At 47.9% G+C, this 6,000-nt stretch overlaps 1 protein-coding gene across 2 annotated transcripts in view; it reads left to right on the top strand.

The window, feature by feature from the left end:
- Window positions 1–415: 415 nt before the first annotated feature.
- LOC138284477 (E3 ubiquitin-protein ligase TRIM56-like) overlaps window positions 416–6,000 on the top strand; it is a 37,016-nt gene continuing 31,431 nt past the window's right edge. Inside the window, exon 1 of one of the 2 annotated variants that reach the window (XM_069223282.1) lies at window positions 416–534. The gene's annotated coding sequence lies outside the window, so the exon portion shown is untranslated. Of the gene's footprint in view, window positions 774–6,000 lie in introns of both variants that reach the window. The other variant, XM_069223281.1, reaches the window with a different exon arrangement.

Genomic DNA, 6,000 nt, shown 5'->3' with positions numbered 1-6,000 from the left:
TTGAGAGGTGCACAGCAAGCGCGTGCAATGCCAGAAAAAGAATAGCAAAAGGATTACGTTGCCTCCGTATTCCGTATTCGCACATTTAATTGAAGCAGCCGCGTGTTTAAGAGGAGAGATTTGGGCACCAGCACCTTTTTATTTACAAATTAGCCACTGCCTGGTATGTGGAGCTGCTATATTCACAGGCGGAAAAAATGTCCCACTAACTCTCGTCTGCCACTGGCCCCCGGCACTGCCCGATTGCCCTTCCTGCCAATCCCACCCTGGAGGAGTTAGGAAACTTGAGCTCACCACCACCCCCGCAAAGTACCTGCAGCGGGCCCCTTTCCCCTGGACCCGCCGCCGGCGCACAGTGTACTATGTGAATGGGCCACCCAACGCCCCCTCCCCACCGCACTGCGGGGGCTCCGAGGGCCTTTGTTACGCCACTGGACTGAGAGGTGGGCGTGAAAGCTCTTGTTTTAGAAGGCGAGTGATGAAGAGCGGAAGACACAAAGGAGGACAATCTAGCTGCAGTACCAGGGGAATGGGGTATGGAGGAAATGAGGGCAGACAGTTATTTGGGAGAGAAAGCATTGGAGTAAATTGTTCCGCCTACGTGTTTACTGCAGTTTAGCCCCGCCCCCTGTTCACTGCTTCCGGATCTTAAAGTCTGAGTTTCGTTTCTCCTCATGCAATTTACTTGGTGTCACCTGGTGACAGGGCTGGTTGCAGGTGATCTGTGGTCGCAGTGTCTCACTGCAGCGCCAGCACGCGAGGACGCGCAGTCGGTAAGGAAATAAAGCGACAGGCACTGGGAGGACAGATGAGAGTGTAAGACGAGGGAGCACAACAGTAAATGTATGATGGGAATGAGTCAGTGAAGGAGCAGACGTGTGAGTGTGAGATACCAGTGTGGGTCACAGAAGTCAAGTGCCTGATGGAGTGATCACAGGTGAGAACGCAGATAAATGAGTGTCGGATACCACTGTTAAAAAGTAAAGGATCACAGGCGTCAAGTGGTGGATGGAATGGTCCATGGCTTTAGGTGGACCAGCCACTTCTAGGTCTTTTACCTTTGCCAGCTGGGTCCAGGCCCAGGGCGCAGACAACCCTCCAGCAGTCTCCCTGACTATTGTCCAAAGAAAAGTGTACTTCAACACTTTTTCCGAAGATCACTGGCGCCCTTGTCTGCTTTTTTCTTTTTTTCTTCTTATCATGGTGCTACTTAACCATACCCCCAGACCTTCAGTTCCACCTGCTCGTCACAGATGTTCAATACATGGAAAAATAAAGAGTACCAGTGTGAGCGGGCGCCAAGTTTGGATTCGGATAGGGCGCACTCTGAGCAAAGGCCAGCTCTCCTTGCAATAATTAAAACAAGCATTTGCAATGCAATAGGTCTCACAGGCTTTCAATAATTAAAAAAAGCATTTGCAATGCAATAGGTCTCGCATTTGTGAGAGTTCGAGCTATTGACGTAAATGACAATGGCCCTCTATGACTTTGGCGGTCTTTTCAGAACAGGGGAGGGTGTTGGGAGGATTGGGGGTGTTGTGTGTGAGTGGGTGTTGTCTGCGTGTGCATGCGTGTTTGTATTGGTGTTTGAATGTGTGTATGATTGTTGAAGTGAATGTGAGTATGGATGCGTGTGAGTGAATGCTTTTATGTAAGTGTTGGTGAATAAGTGTACGCGGGGTGGGTGTGGGTGTGTGTGCGCGTATGTGGCGGTGGGAGGGTGAGGGTGTTGTGTGTATGCAGGGAGAGGTGGGGATTCTGTACTGGAGGGGTGTAGGGGGTACTGTACTGAAAGCAGGGGGTGGGGTGTTCTGGTATGGAGGAGGGGGAAGGAGGGTATTGGGCTTGCCAGGGGGGGCTTGGGGGAGTCGTCTGCCGGTGACAGGAAATAATTTTTCTGTATTCTGTAGCCTTTCTGCCAGAGTTTTCATGGCGGTGCTACCGCCACGGAAACCCTAGTGGAAAGCCGACTTGTGATACTACCGGCAGTCTTCAGTGGACCGCCGGGTCTGAGACGTTAATCTCCAGCCCGGCTGTCCTACCGCCCTGGCAGTGCAGGCGGGGATGTGGTGAGTTGGCAGAGGCCAACCCGCCACACTCCGTGTGAGACCGCCACAGCAGCCCATAATGAGGGCCAATGTCTTTTACCTATGGGTTTTGGTTTAGAGTGTAGAGGTCGTTTGACCAGAGATGCAGCTGCAGCGCTTTCTAGAAGCCTAACAATGGGGAATTACCACTGAGAGCAGAGACACAGCTGCAGCACTTGCTAGAGGACTTAGAATGGAGGCGTTAGTGACGGGACCAGAGAAGCAGCTGCAGCACTGTCTAGGGGACTCAGAATGAGGAATTACCACTAGGACCAGAGAAGCAGCACTGTCTACTAGTCTAAGAATGAGGAATTACCAGTGGGACCAGAGAAGCAGCTAGCAACTCTACCTAGAGGACTTAGAATAAGGAATTACCAACGGGACCAGAGTAGCAGCTTGCAGCGTTGTCTAAAGGACTTAAAATGAGGAATCACCAATGGGACCTGAGAAGCAGCTAGCAGCACTACCTATAGGATTAGCAATGATGATTTACCATTGAGACCAGAGAAGCAGCTGTAGCACTGTCTAGAGGAATTAGAATAAGGAATTACTACTGGGATCAGAGAAGCAGCTGCAGCATTGTCTACAGGACTAAGAATGTGTTATTACCACTGGGATCAGAGAAGCAGCTAGCAGCACCGTCTAGAGGACTAAGAATGAGAAATTGCCCCTGGAACTAGAGAAGCAGGTTCAGCACTGTCCGGAGGATTTAGAATGAGGAATTACCACTGGGATCAGAGACATAGCTGCAGCATTGTCTACAGGACTAAGAATGAGGAATTACACTGGGATCAGAGAAGCAGCTAACAGCACTGCCTTGCGGACATAGAATGAGGAATTACCACTGGGATGAGAGAAGAAGCTCGGAGCACAGCCTATACTGCCAGTACCAATGTCACCGCTTCATAGAAAATACTGACTACGTTCACAAGCTCATCGTCAATAAAAAGTATATTAACTATCTAATATTCTAACGAAATGTATGATTCGTCTTATTGGCTTAAGTCAGGCACTAACACAAGCCACGGTGGCACAAGTTAAGTCAGTGGTCTCAAGTGCTCCAAAAACAAGTAAATCTTGGGCAGTGGCAATATAACATTCAGGCGATCGCTGGGCTGCTGAATAGCTGACCAATTACAGGTAAAAACCCTCAATGGTTGGCTCAGGACTCCATGGTATCCACTCCCTTAGTAGTGGAGTTGTTTTCTCTGGCAAAATAGGTTACCCCTATTGTCTTGAAGTGTTATTTTTTTGTATTTTGTCAGGAGTGTCTTCATACTTAGACAAGACAATACATGTCACGTAAGTTATACAATTTGTATAGGACTTTATTTGGCAGTGCTAATGGTGCATAGAAAAATTTAAGCAACTATATGAAACATGTTAATGAGAGATGGATTCATTAATGAAAAGTATACCTTTTCTGTAACGTATTTTGTACATATTTGGATCAAGTGCCCCAAAAAATAACATTTTATTGAAGGGATGAATGTTGGAATAGTAGTTTTCTAGTTTCGTTCCTACCAAGCAATGCTCAGTTCACAAGTAGCACATCATTCTCACCTTTAAGTGCTTATATTGTGAGCCCAACCCCCCTCATGTACCTGTTAAAACCTTTCTCTCGAAGCTGCCCCTGGGTTTTTGTGTGTTGTAGTTAATAATGGAGTTGATTTGTTAATTGAATTTTTTGTTATATAGCCCTTAGTTTCCATGTATTCTAGGTTGGATCACTTGATTAATTTTCGCCCAGCTTTTGTCCAATTGTGTGTTTATAAATGTGAAAGTCAAGTAAACAAGTGAGGGTTTATTTGTTTGAGCCCATTGAAATGATGCGTGCACTCGTACAATTTAACAAATACTTTTTTTTGCGTCTTTCTATGTGTCAGATAGTTTACATATGCTGTGCTATTGCTGTGATATTTATTTTGGCAAGTATTCGAAGTCAAAGTGAGCCTGAAAGCCTCTTAACTCCTGGGGTGCCGGGGACCAGCTGGTTAAGTCTTCGGTTGCCGTGTCCCGAGGACGTAACCAGCTCGTCCTGCACCCGGCTGACGGGGGGAGCACTAGCACCCCACCCCCACTCCCCTGGGCAGGGATGGAAGGGGAATCACTTCCCCTTCCATCCCTGACCCCCTCCTCAACCCGCCCCACCCAGTGACGTCTGATGACATCAGTGCGCGATCGCACTGACCTCATCAGAGATCGCCCCCATTGCGCTGGAAGCTTAACTTCCAGCACAATCGGAAGAGAAATGCTTTAATTTCTCTTTCAATCGGGTTGGGGGGGGGTGGGGAGAGATTAGAGAGGCATGAAAGGAAAGGCTTTTCCTTTCATGTCTTTCTGAGCATTTCTGCAGCACGATCGTAAAGCGATCGTGCTGCAGAATTGCCCACTAGACAGCAGGAGTTTGTTGTTTTTATTATAAACAATGAAGGGGAGCGACCACTTGGGCAAGGGTCGCTCCCATGGGCGGGGCATTTTTTTTAAGGCCTTTCTTGCCCCCCTTGGGGGCAGATTGGTCTATTTTAATTAGGCAGATCTGCCCCCAGTGGGGGCAGGAGCCACTAGGCACCAGGGAGAATTTGTTTCAATTTTTGTTTACAGGTGGGGAGTGACCCCTTAGGCAAGGGTCGCTCCCCTGGGGGACAAATTTATTTCAGCCCATTTCGGCCCCCCTTTAAGCAGATCAGCCTATTTTTATTAGGCCAGTGTGTCCCCCAACGGGGGGCAGGAGGGGCAGAAACCACTAGACACCAGGGATTGTTTTTTGTGTGACAATTTCATGAAAGGGGAGCGACCCCTTAGGCAAGGGTCGCTCCCCTGGGGGCAATTTTATTTTAGGCCATTTCTGCCCACCTTTGGGCAGATTGGCCTATTTTTCTTAGGCCAATCTGCCTCCCAGGGTGGGCAGAAACCACTTAGGCACCAGGGATTGGTGTTTTGTTTGGGGGTGGCAGCCCCTTGGGCAAGGGTCGCTCCTCTTGGGAGCACGATACTGTTGGCCATTTCTGCCCCCCGTGGGGGCAGATCGGACTATTTTTGTAAGGCCCATCTGCCCCCAAGGGGGACAGAAAGCCCTTCAGATACCAGGGAAGATTTCTTTTTTTAAAAAAAAGAGGTTGGAGTTATGGCCACCCCAAATCAGTGGGGACAAAGTTGTTCTGCCCACTGGTGGGCAGTTCAAGCAGTTACCCCCAATCAACTCCACAGCTAAGTTCCTACCCCTTGCCTACTCCTCAATGTTTCCCACCCACTCCTGTCCCACTTTATACTGAATGTATATTTTTTAATGATGTGCCTAAAAACTGAAAAGCGCTGTCTGCTGCTTGCCACCTCTTTCATGCTTTACGTGCACATGCACGTGCTTTTCTTTTTTTGTTTTTCACAGTTTATTATACCCTCTTAAAGGGTCAACGTCAAGTTAGAATATTAAATTAAAATGGCGATTTATGTGGATGCACACATCATGACACATACGTCACAACACATGCCTGTAAAATGGATTTTGTTTAATGGAAAATCTGTTTCAAGATTGCTAGCCATCGGGCGTAGCTTGGTCAGTATAATTGGGAGGAGGGTGTTATCTTCAAATTTCCTGACAATCATGCCAGCACACAGTGCTTAATTTGTGCTTGTTGTTTCCGGTGCTGAGCACCAGCACTTATTTTGGAGGGCAGCTCCTTATTCTTCTGCCTCAAGCATTTGCAGCGAGCAAAAGACTTGTTTGGGAAAGACGGAGGAAGAGAAAAATGAAAAAACTTCACAACGGGAGAAAGCAGAAAGCTGCAAGTGTAGCTGAAGGGGCAGGGAGTGGTTTTAAATGGATCGAAGAGGTCCAAGATGGCTTCAGGATTAAGCTGTCTCAGTATTCTGTGTTCGCACATTTAATTGCCGCAGCCGCATGTTTAACAGA

Source organism: Pleurodeles waltl, chromosome 3_1 (assembly GCF_031143425.1).
Source record: "Pleurodeles waltl isolate 20211129_DDA chromosome 3_1, aPleWal1.hap1.20221129, whole genome shotgun sequence".
NCBI classification, from domain to species: Eukaryota; Metazoa; Chordata; class Amphibia; order Caudata; family Salamandridae; genus Pleurodeles; species Pleurodeles waltl.
Note: the sequence above shows the minus strand (reverse complement) of the source record. Positions and strands in the feature narration are given on the sequence as shown.